Source organism: Oncorhynchus keta, chromosome 36 (assembly GCF_023373465.1).
Source record: "Oncorhynchus keta strain PuntledgeMale-10-30-2019 chromosome 36, Oket_V2, whole genome shotgun sequence".
In the NCBI taxonomy this organism is placed as follows: Eukaryota; Metazoa; Chordata; class Actinopteri; order Salmoniformes; family Salmonidae; genus Oncorhynchus; species Oncorhynchus keta.
Genome location: NC_068456.1, coordinates 12,776,309 through 12,788,463, shown reverse-complemented (window position 1 = coordinate 12,788,463; position 12,155 = coordinate 12,776,309).

Below are 12,155 nucleotides of genomic sequence, written 5' to 3'. Positions count from 1 at the left end.
CGCCGTGGCACAGGAACTGCGCCACTCGGGAGGCCCGAGAACTCATTTTCCACTTTTTTCTAGAGTCTAATGGTGGTGAGCTTTACACCACTCCTGCTGACGCTTGGCATTGTGCATGGTGATCTTAGGCTCATGTGCGGCGGCTCGGCCATGGAAACCCATTTCATGAAGCTCCCTACGAACAGTTATTGTGCTGACGTTGCTTCCAATTATAGTTTAGAACACGGTAGTGAGTGTTAGCAACTGAGGACAGATTATTTTTATACGCTTCAACACTCGGCCGTCCCGTTCTGTGTACATTTGTGGCCTACCACTTCACAGCTGAGCCGTTGTTGCTCTTCAATGTTTCCACTTCACAATAACATCAGTTACAGTTGACGGAGGCAGCTCAAGCAGGGCATACATTTGACGAACTGACTTGTTGGAAAGGCTCTCCAGTAAAGCCATTCTATTGCCAATGTTTCTCTATGGAGATTGCATGGCCGTGTGCTCGATTTTATACATCAGCGACAGGTGTGGCAGAAAATTCCTGACCACTAAATTGAAAGGGTGTCCATATACTTTTGCCAATGTAGTAAATAAATGATTACACAACCTGAGTTCATGGTCATAGAATGTTTGGTTCTCATAAGAAATGTCAACAGAGTGTGAAGTGAACCCTTAATTATGATGGTTGAAGAATGAACAATGCATGTTTACTTAAAATGGCCTACCAGAATGCTAACCCTTGAATGTTGAGTTAGCACAGATGGCTCTGTGCCTGAGAATGATACTTTTTCTACTGTTTACAGTAGGCTTACTTTATTGTCACTTGATAAGGCTCCCGAGTGATGCAGCGGTCTACGGCACTGCATCTCAGTGCTAGAGGTGTCACTACAGACCCTGGTTAGATTCCAGGCTGTATCACAACCGGCCGTGATTGGGAGTCCCATAGGGTAGTGCACAGTTGGTCCAGTGTTGTTAGGGTTTGGTTGGGGTAGGCTGTCATCGTAAATAAAAATGTGTTCTTTACTGACTTGCCTTGCTAATGGTTAAATAAATAAAAAATATTGAGTTTGTGGATTTGATCCATTTCAAATGAGGCATCAGAAAAACAACCCAGGAAGCAAACACTGTTGTAGGGTGGTACACTTGATAATTCAGTAGCTTTTTGTAACTCAACTCATTCCTATGTAACTTTAATTTTAATTTTGTTTTAAATACCTATGAAGGGTAAGGTCTAGAATGCTTATACATGTTTAGAAATAGTTCTGCTACTTATAAATAATTTATAAATGCTTATTTATTAAGGTTATAAAAGTATAAAGTAAAGCAATAAAGGCCTTGGCTATCAGGTGTAGTGTTTTGCAGACTGCCTGGCCTAATTCAATCAAAATCTGCATTTTCATGATCACATTAAAACAGTAAGGAAAGCGTGATTGAACTGATATGTAGTTCACAATTCTTGCTAATCAAAAATAAGGATCTTCTACTTTTCTCACTCGATTACTGTGTTATATTCCATGTATATAGCCTCATTGTTATTTAATTGTGTTTCTATTTTTCCTTTAGTTCATTTAGCACACTTTAATTACTTTTTAAAAACGGCATAGTTGCTTTGTTTAAGGGCTCGTACGTAAGCATTTCATGGTAAGGTCTACTGTTGTATTCGGCGCATGTGACAAAATGTTATTTTATTCATTGTTGACGCAGTGGACTGCAGTATTTTAATACCATGAAGACAGGACCAAATGTCTTTTTAATCAAAAGATGCATGTCGAAAATAAAACTGGCATATTAGCATTGTGAAACTAGCGTATTGTTGTCTGTTAACAGATGCCTATCAGATGAATTATTACACTATCGTTCCATCATTGGGCCACAAAGCAAAATACCTCAGCTCTCCCAGATGCCTGGCGGCCATAAAGCAAAATACCTCAGCTCTCCCAGATGCCTGGCGTGCTTGAGTCTCAATTTACCCCACAGATTGCACAACGGACAGTGACCTCACCTGAAGACTGAGGGTGGGTAAGTGTTACATTTATTTCCTGTTAAGCAACTCATTTTCACAGTCCAACTAAGGGCTCTCTCTATTCAATCAAAACCGATTTCTAGGATAAGACTAAAACAACAACCATTTTGCATTGCAAGATGGTGGGTTTTCCATATGACATTGTTGCATACCTGGACAACTACACTCCCCTTTATTTATTTGTACAGTAATGCACAACTTTTAATTTGGCTCTACGCTCCAGCATTTTCGATTGGAGATCAAATGTTTTTTATGAGGCGACAGTACAGAATGTCATATTTTATTTGAGAGTATTTTCATGCATATATGTTTTACCGTTTAGAAATAAAAGCACTTTATGTATATATTTCAGTTGAAGGTGTCGTAAGTATTTGGGCAAATTCACTTATAGTGTATTAAAGTCGTCAATGACAACAACAACCACGTGACTCTACAAACTCGTTAGATGCATTTGCTAGTTGTTTTGGTTGTTTTGGATTGTGTTGTACAGAAATGAATGGTACATCATATATTGTGTCATTTTGGACTCCGAATAGAATGTGTTCCTGAACACTTCTACATTAATGCTACGTGTGCCTTTTTTTAAATGTATGTAGTTCCGTCGTTAAGCTGTTCTTGTCTATTGATGTTCTGTATTATGCCATATTATGTTTCATGTTTTGTGTGGACCCCAGGAAGAGTAGCTGCTGCTTTTGCAACAGCTAATGGGGATCCTAATAAAATAACAAATACCAAATGCGGATGCTAACATGACCACAGAAAATCATGAATGAATCGTGAATAATGAGTAGTGAGAAAGAGGCATAAATATCATACCTTACCCCAAAATTAGAAGCTCCCATTTTTGGTAATGGTTTGTTTTTTTTGTTGAGGGGTATGATATTTATGCCTCTTTCTTACTCATAATTATTTACAATTATCCGTAATCATGGTAGCATACACATTATTGTAGAAGTGAATACACTATAAGTGAATTTGTCCAAATACTTATGACACCTTCAAATGGGGGGACAAGATACATGAAGTGCTTTCATTTCTAAACAGCAAAACAGACATTTGATCTCAAATCAAAATTGCTGGAGTATAAAGCCAAATTAAACGTTTTAGCTTCACTGTCCAAATAAATACAGACGGGATTGTGTATCTTTGACATACCCTGGAACTCTGGTTACCAGGTTTGATTGAGGTGTAGCACACTGTAGCGCAAAGTACATTTTTCAAAGAGACAATGTTTGTTATTCGTAGTGATGGTGTTGCTACAATTTCTTCACACCTCACCAAGCTTTGTTTCATGCCATTAAAAAGACAAATAAACAATTTATAGTTTCAAACAAAGTCTAGCTTTTATTTTATCAAATTACATTATACATCTATCTACTATAGAGGGTTTCAGTAGTATAGATATTCCCTTTTTGAAAGTGTAAAACCTCTAGCCTACTTACATATTTTTTCTCTTGGCTGCTTATGAATGCAGCCCGACGGCATTCCCTCTCGGTATGTTAGTCATGACCAGAGACTGTATCAAACCTTGCTAAGCGGAGAGAGGAGACAATGTAGTTAATGTAATAGGTGTGAGTATCTGACACAGCAACAATTTAATAAAACTAGTGAGGATCTTCCAATTATGTTAACAAATGTAATTGAATAAAAAAATGTTAAAGTACTAGGCTACCCCTTATGAAAAATCACTAGCATTCCTATAAGAAACTGTACAGTTGTTTTTAATACCGTATAGTTAGCTTGTCACCTAAAACACTCACAAACCTTTACAGATGCACAATCGAGAGCATCATGTCGGGCTGTATCACCGCCTTGTACGGCAACTACACCATGTTCAACTGCAAGGCTCTCCAGAGGGTAGTGCGGTCTGCACAACACATCACCAGGGGCAAACTACCTGCCCTCCAGGACACCTACAGCACCCGATGTCACAGGAAGGTCAAAAAGATAATCAAGGACATCGACCACTCGAGACACTGCCTGTTCATCCCACTATCATCCAAAAAGCAAGGTCAGTACAGGTGCATCAAATCTGGGAAGAGAGACTGAAAAACAGCTTCTATCTCAAGGCCATCAGACTGTTAAACAGCCATCACTAACATAGAGAGGCTGCTACCAACATAAAGACTCAAATCTCTGGCCACTTTAATAAATGGACTTGATAAAGGTATCACTAGTCACTTTAAATAACGCCACTTTAGTAATGTTTACATATCCTACATTACTCATCTCATATGTATATACTGTATTCTATACCATCTACTGCATCTTGCATATTCCGCACAGCCATCGCTCATCCATATATTTATATGTATATATTCTTATTCATCCCTTTACATTTGTGTGTATAAGGTAGTCGTTGTGAATTTGTTAGATTACTTGTTAGATATTACTGCGTTGTCGGAACTAGAAGCACAAGCATTTCGCTACACTCGCATTAACATCTGCTAACCGTGTGTATGTGACCAATACAATTTGATTTGATTTTAGTATGCTATGATATTATTTTGCTATGAAAATACAAAATAATGATTATAGGAGTCTCTATAGTATGTATTTTTGACCTATATTAACTTCAAACTATCCAATAAGATTTAGTATAGTATAGTATAGTTTAGTATAGTAGTATAAATGTTATGCAGTATCTCTATAGTATTCTTATGAATTTAATTAGCGTTCCTGTATTCTTTTCTATAATATTCCCCTGAAGTTATTGAAAGCATTCCTATAGGCTATTATCAAAGAAAAAACATTTCCTGCAAGCAAAAAAAGAAAGTCGACCAATATTTATTTTATATGCCAACATGGGTATAGCCAGGTTACTTTTAAAGTAGTGTGAATTTTTGGGATGGATACTTTCAATACATTAAAACCATTTAGCATCTTAGTAAAAACAGAGCAGTAATATTCATGTTAATTTATTTTAATAAAAAAACAAACATGTACAATACAATATATAAGCGATGACCCTTGCATCACTGATGCATGTCCCTAATAAGTTAGCAAAGAGTAATACTATTAGAATCACACCGATTCAATGACAACACACATTCTGTGATCTCCAAGACTCCAACTATTGCTCAATTCCAGTGAAACCAAATGCATGCGTTTTAACTTGAAGCGGCACTTCCCTAACATATCCTCACACTGGACGGACCTGAATTAAATTATGTTGATGCTTTTCTTGGCCAGGTCACCATTGCAAATGAGAATCAGCTCTCATCAATCAGCTCAATAACATCAACCAGCTCTCTAAATGCACCCATAACTAATCTCTCTCATAAGTGTTTGGCAGAGGGACAAGCTAGCCATCCACATAAATACATTTACACTTGATATCTTCCAAAGAAAAAGCTTTTTTTGTCTCGACCTCTCAACTTTCACACATTTCTTTTGATGAGATGCCTAGATTGCGGTTGATGAACAAACTGTCTGCTTAAAATACATATGGTTGAACCACAACAATGGGAATAGGTTGACATAAACAGTTTGTTTGACAAATGCAATTCAGTCTAACAAAGAAAAAGAACAGCAGTTGTGCACAACATCCATTTTTGAACACGAATGAGGTATTCTACTTTTTTTCTGAGATTTTGTAGTTAGTTGTGTGATAAACAATCTGTTCATAAATGAATCGGCCGTATGACTCCACAGGCTGGGATGGGACAGATCCGGTAATTAGTTCTTCTACAGCAAGTTTTACAAAAGCTGTGAGGTGAAGAGGTACAGATTTTCCAAGCGTTTAGTTTTTTGTCTGCAAGTTTTGAAAGGAATATACCGAACTCTGACTCTGGGTGAAATCCTAAAACACTAAGACGTTTGGGAATTACTCGCCAAAGAAGGAAAAGCTGGAAAATTTGTTGTGGAACACACTGCGTTCCATGGAAAAGAGATATCAAACTTCCATTGTTACCCTCAAATGTAAAAGATGACGTTGCCCAGAGAGGCACTCAGTTCAGTACACTATCAGTAAGGTAGATTAGCTGATGACAATTGAAAGAAACATTTTCTTGTCCATATAATTCTTCCATTTTTTTGACTCAGAGGACTAAAGAAATGTGAGCTCATCTAAGGCCCCACTGTCAAATACATCCTTGAAGCAAAATATGCATGCTGAATGTAAGTATAATTTTTGGGGGGGACTGGAAGGATGCCAGGCAGAACAATGATTGAATAAAACAAAAGAAACGCATCAAAATGTTCTTATATGCAGTGATCGCAGTATTCTTGTGATTTCCTTTGGTGGCTTGAGATTTAGCAGTCGAGAGTCTAATTCTGCAATTTGTCGACCTATGTACCATGGATTCAAACCGTAATGCCGAGGAGAACAGAATGCATGTAGTCAGGCACAAAACCAAACACAATGTCGAACAATGGAAGCAAAAACAGTGTTGACAACCCCTTTACACCATTTTGCGGAATGTCAGTGCAAGCAGCGTGAAATGCATTATCCTTAAATTGATTGTGTGATCTTTGAATTTGTAGTTGTTGACTGTAAGGTTAGGATCTTACATATCCTCTTGCCTTTGGGGACAACTTTACCGGGGTGCAAGCACCAGTCACTCCGTATTTACCATTGAATTGATTACAGTAATGAAAGATTGGCCTGGCAATTGCATCTGAGGAACAAATCATGGAGAAGACATTTGTCCTCTTCAGAGTCCCACTGTTATCTCCCCAAAGTAAGGGGTTTTGATTAACATTCATCAATAAAAGGTTTTTAAAAAGGTGTCCATTCTGGGTTTTTCTGGGTCAAACCAAAGTCCTGCAACTATCACATTTTCTTTCCAATGTATGTAAGGCAGTTCATTTATGGTAAATTGAAGAGGCCAAACTGAGTCATTTAAGTCAATAGGTCCTCATCATAATTCCAGGTTAATGTTAAATCAGCAGCAGATAGCCTCTTTTCTTTCAGTAATGTCTGGTACATCTTTCCATCCATCTATGACATCCTCGATTTCATATTCTTCTTCCTTCACTGTTTTCCTCAAAATATATATTCCATGGTTCTCCAGTGTATCTCACAGAATGTCCCTCAAAAGGTATTGACAAAAATAAACGTTTTGTTTCTCTGATGGACGTTCCACAATGTGAGCAATTTGTGTCTTTGGGTTGCTTTTCTAAGTAATTTTGGCAATCATCACAAAATAAACGAGACAGCTGTCAGGGCTGGATTACCCAAAAACTTTTTGAAGAGATATTTAGATGTTGGGGACAAACAAATTCAGCAAGGCAAGTAGGTCTATCGGGGCAGTTCCAGTCAGGTGATGACGCAGAACAAAGAACTGTATTGATTAGTGGTCCTTCTGTAGCTCAGTTGGTAGAGCATGGCGCTTGTAACGCCAGGGTAGTGGGTTCGATCCCCGGGACCACCCATACGTAGAATGTATGCACACATGACTGTAAGTCGCTTTGGATAAAAGCGTCTGCTAAATGGCATATATTATTATATTATATATTAACATTATTGCCATAAGGCATTGCCCCTTTGTTACTGATGCTCCAGGGTAAATCCTTTCTTCGTTCTGAAAAGAGTTAGATGCAAGGTATATTTAGACATTTGTTTAAGCCAGAAGGAAACGTATAATACATCTGGAAAGGTAGAACAGATTGCTAAGGCCTGAGAGTTGTGTGTGTTTGTGCACTTGACACCATCTCAGGGGCATCATCACAGTCTAAATCATCAGAGCCAGGTTGATTGGGGTGTGTCAGGGGGTACCTTTATTTAACCAGGCAAGTCAGTTAAGACCAAATTCTTATTTACAATGGCTGCCTAGGATCAGTGGCTTGTTCAGGGGCAGAACGACAGATTTTTACCTTGTCCGCTTGGGCAGTCAATCTAGCAACCTGCCGCCCATACATGGAGAAAACCAACACAGAAATGATTTAACTAAAATATTTGATAGGACACTGACTTCACAAGGGTGAGGCTAAGAAACTGAATGTCTGTGTGTGTACCACATTTATGTGTACATGTGGGTACCTGATGTCCCCATGAGCTAAACTAAATACTGATCCAACCAACATAAAAACTGTCTCTGGTGAAGGCTAATGCCTAGGAAAATGTTCTAGTGAAACACCTCTAACATAGTTGACTGAAACATTAAACAAGGCAATAGAAAGAAAGATACGAGTTGTATAGTTACCACTAGTGCTGGGGTATAGGACTACATCCATCATCAATGGCGACGAAGTGCCAATGTCAAAAACAATGTTTTGTTAGTCGACTCAAGAAATTCTGTTTTCAGCAACTTTTTACAATCACGGATAATGATGTTAATAAACTATTCATGTGTTCTGCAAAGTACTAATATCGGTAACAATACTGGTTTTGTCCGAATACTCGGCACACCCCTATTAAAAACATACTGGGGATGATTGCGCTAACAAGGCAAGGGTATTATAGAACAGGTGCACACAAACTGCAAGTCAGAGCAAATCCTAATATTAAAATACTGTATTGATTTCGATAATTTTTTTAAAATATTCTAATATCATGCAAAAAAACTAAGTTTCTGTCCATAACAACAACAAAAAAAGTTTAAAAGTTTGAATACATTGTTGATAACTAGTACGGTGCTGTAAAAAGACCACATTTTGACCACAGCTTCTAAAGGCTCAAAATCATGTGTTACTGGCTTTTTTTTCTGATGTTTTACTGGTGGAACTGGCAGAAGGTGTTAAACTCCATGCGAACATTATCAATCGACTGAGCAAATAACCCTCAAAGTGATATTTCTGAGCTCATGACAGCTCTGTTTCCCAGAGAGGTAATCATCATCTCTTTGTTGACAGAAAAAAAAAATTGAATGCATTCTGGGACCAGGAGGCAAAGAAACCGCTGTGCCCAACCAAAGTGTCTGCCATTTGCAGTAAGTTGCTTAGTCATTTTTTGCTATAAATAGTGTACAATAATATGTAGAATTATGAAAGATAAGACTTTTACTTCAAAATACAGCAGAACTGCTAGTACTGTAAATGGCCAAAAGGGGGTTTTGTAGTTTATTTTAGTTATTTATTACAAGAGTGTGAATGTGTGTGTGTAACCTGATCCCAGGTCTATTAGTTTGTGCCAAGACTGTTGATTAATTTAGGGTTAGGCAGGCCATTCTGTACTCAAAGCAAATATGTTAAAACCCTCTTTTCTTTTTCTCAACAGCGGTTTTTTATTATGCGAAACCAGATGGAGAAGAAGGAAGTCTTAAAAATAATTATATTGAAGCGTAACAATGAGTCGAAATTGCTTAAGAAGTCCAAGATTTAGGTTTAAACTGTAGTAACTTGGAGGCTAAGGCGTAACTTTTTTATTTATTAACTCAGTGAAAAAGTATTTAAAAAATGTAATATGATGTTCTCGTATCTTAATGTACACTGAACAAAAAAATGTGGGTCTACTATAGTTATTGCTGTTGTATCACTATAAGATTGCTATAATATTACTGTAAGATATACCATTTGTACAGTTGAAGTTGGAAAATTACATACACTTAGGTTGGAGTCATTAAAACTCATTTTTCAACCACTCCAAAAATGTCTTGTTAACCAAACTATAGTTTTGGGAAGTCGGTGAGGACATCTACTTTGTGCATGACACCAGACATTTTCCCAACAATTATTTACAGACAGATTATTTCACTTATAATTTACTGTATCACAATTCCAGTGGGTCAGAAGTTTACATACATTAAGTTGACTGTGCCTTTAAACAGCTTGGAAAATTCCAGAAAATGGTGTCATGGCTTTAGAAGCTTCTGATAGGCTAATTGACATCACTTGGGTCAATTGGAGGTGTACCCGTGGATGTATTTCAAGGCCTACCTTCAAACTCAGTGCCTCTTTAACATCATGGGAAATTAAAAGAAATCAGCCAAGACCTCAAAAAAAATATTGGTTCATCCTTGAGAGCAATTTCCAAATGCCTGAAGGTACCACGTTCATCTGTACAAACAATAGTACACAAGTATAAACACCATGGCACCACGCAGCCATCATACTGCTCAGGAAGGAGACGCGTTCTGTCTCCAAGAGATGAACTTACTTTGGTACGAAAAGTGCAAATCAATCCCAGAACAACAGCAAAGGATCTTGTGAAGATGCTGGAGGAAATGGGTACAACAGTATCTATATCCACAGTAAAACAAGTCCTATAGCGAAACATAACTCGAAAGGTCGCTCGGCAAGGAAGAAGCCACTATTCCAAAACTGCCATAAAAAAGCCAGACTACGGTTTGCAACTGCACATGGGGTGGCAGGGTAGCCTAGTGGTTAGAGCGTTAGACTTTTAACCGAAAGGTTGAAAGTCCAAATACCCAAGCTGACAAGGTACAAATCTGTCGTTCTGCCCCTGAACAGGCAGTTAACCCACTGTTCCTAGGCTGTCATTGAAAATAAGAATTTGTTCTTGACTGACTTGCCTAGTTAAATAAAGGACAAAGATTGTACTTCTTGGAGAAATGTCCTCTGGTCTGATGAAACAAAAATAGAACTGTTTGGCCATAATGACCATCGTTATGTTTGGAGGAAAAAGGGGGATGCTTGCAAGCCAAAGAACACCATCCCAACCGTGAAGCACGAGGGTGGAAGCATCATGTTGTGGGTGTGCTTTGTTACAGGAGGGACTGGTGCACTTCACAAAATTATATGGCATTATGAAGAAGGAAAATTATGTGGATATATTAAAGCAACATCTCAAGACATCAGTCGGGAAATCAAAGCTTGGTCGCAAATGGGTCTTCCAAATGGCCAATGACTCTAAGCATACTTACAAATTTGTGGCAAAATGGCTTAAGGACAACAAAGTCAATGTATTGGAGTGGCCATCACAAAGCCCTGACCTCAATCCCATAGAAATTTTGTGGGCAGAACTGAAAAAGCGTGTGCGAGCAAGGAGGCCTACAAACCTGACTCGGTTACACCAGCTCTGTCAAGAGGGATGGGACTAAATTCACCCAACTTATATTATTGTGGGAAGCTTTTGGAAGGCTACCCGAAACGTTTGACCCAAGTTAAACAATTTAAAGGCAATGCTACCAAATACTAATTGAGTGTATGTAAACTTCTGACCCACTGGGAATGTGATGAAATAAATAAAAGCTGAAATAAATCACTCTCTCTACTATTATTCTGACATTTCACATTCTTAAAATAAAGTGGTGATCCTAACTGACCTAAAACTGAATTTTTACTAGGATTAAATGTCAGGAATTGTGAAAAACTGAGTTTAATTTGGCTAGGGTGTATGTAAACTTCTGACTTCAACTGTATGTCTTTTTTTGTTGTTGTTGCCTGTTTGCCTTTTATTTTGGCATTAATATGTGTCACATATTAGTTTGCAAACAATGTAAACAAATAATAATAATTGATTTAATAAAGCCGCATACAAACATGTTCTCTTTTTTGCTTTCTTGAGTAAGGCAGCTCCAAAATTCAGGTGTTTCAGCCTAGCTCAGTGCTTTCTGTGGTGGTGCAGCCAGCAGACAATCCGTAGCGTAGGGGTTGGTAGTGTTCTTTAGTTACACTTTGATTGGCCCAGTATTCTGTCTCTCATGGGGACACTACGTCACCGCAAAATCTACGGGAAGAGCTTGAAAATTCAAGCCCCTTGGGGGCTGCCATAGAGTTACATTAGAAGGGCCCATCCAAGAAGACTCGAGGTCATTGGCCACAGATGAAATTACTTCAAATCACGTTATATCTACAGTAGCTTTGATTGGACTGATCATGTCAATCATACTTTGAAAATCTTTTTTTCCTCAGGAATCTACACACAGTACTCCATAATGGACAAAGCAAAAACAGGTTTTTAAACATTTTTGCTCATGTATAGATTTTATTTTATTAACCTTATTTACATAAGTATTCAGACCCTTTGCTATGGGACTCTTTTTTCAGACCCTTTGCTATTCAGACCCTTTTGCTATGTGTAATTGAGCTTAGGTGCATCCTTTCCCCCTTCTGATGACCAGGTGGCGAATCGCATCTCTGCATGTCTGGCAGACATATCAGTGTGGATGACGGATCACCACCTCAAGCTGAACCTCGGCAAGACGGAGCTGCTCTTCCTCCCGGGGAAGGACTGCCCGTTCCATGATCTCGCCATCACGGTTGACAACTCCATTGTGTCCTCCTCCCAGAGCGCTAAGAA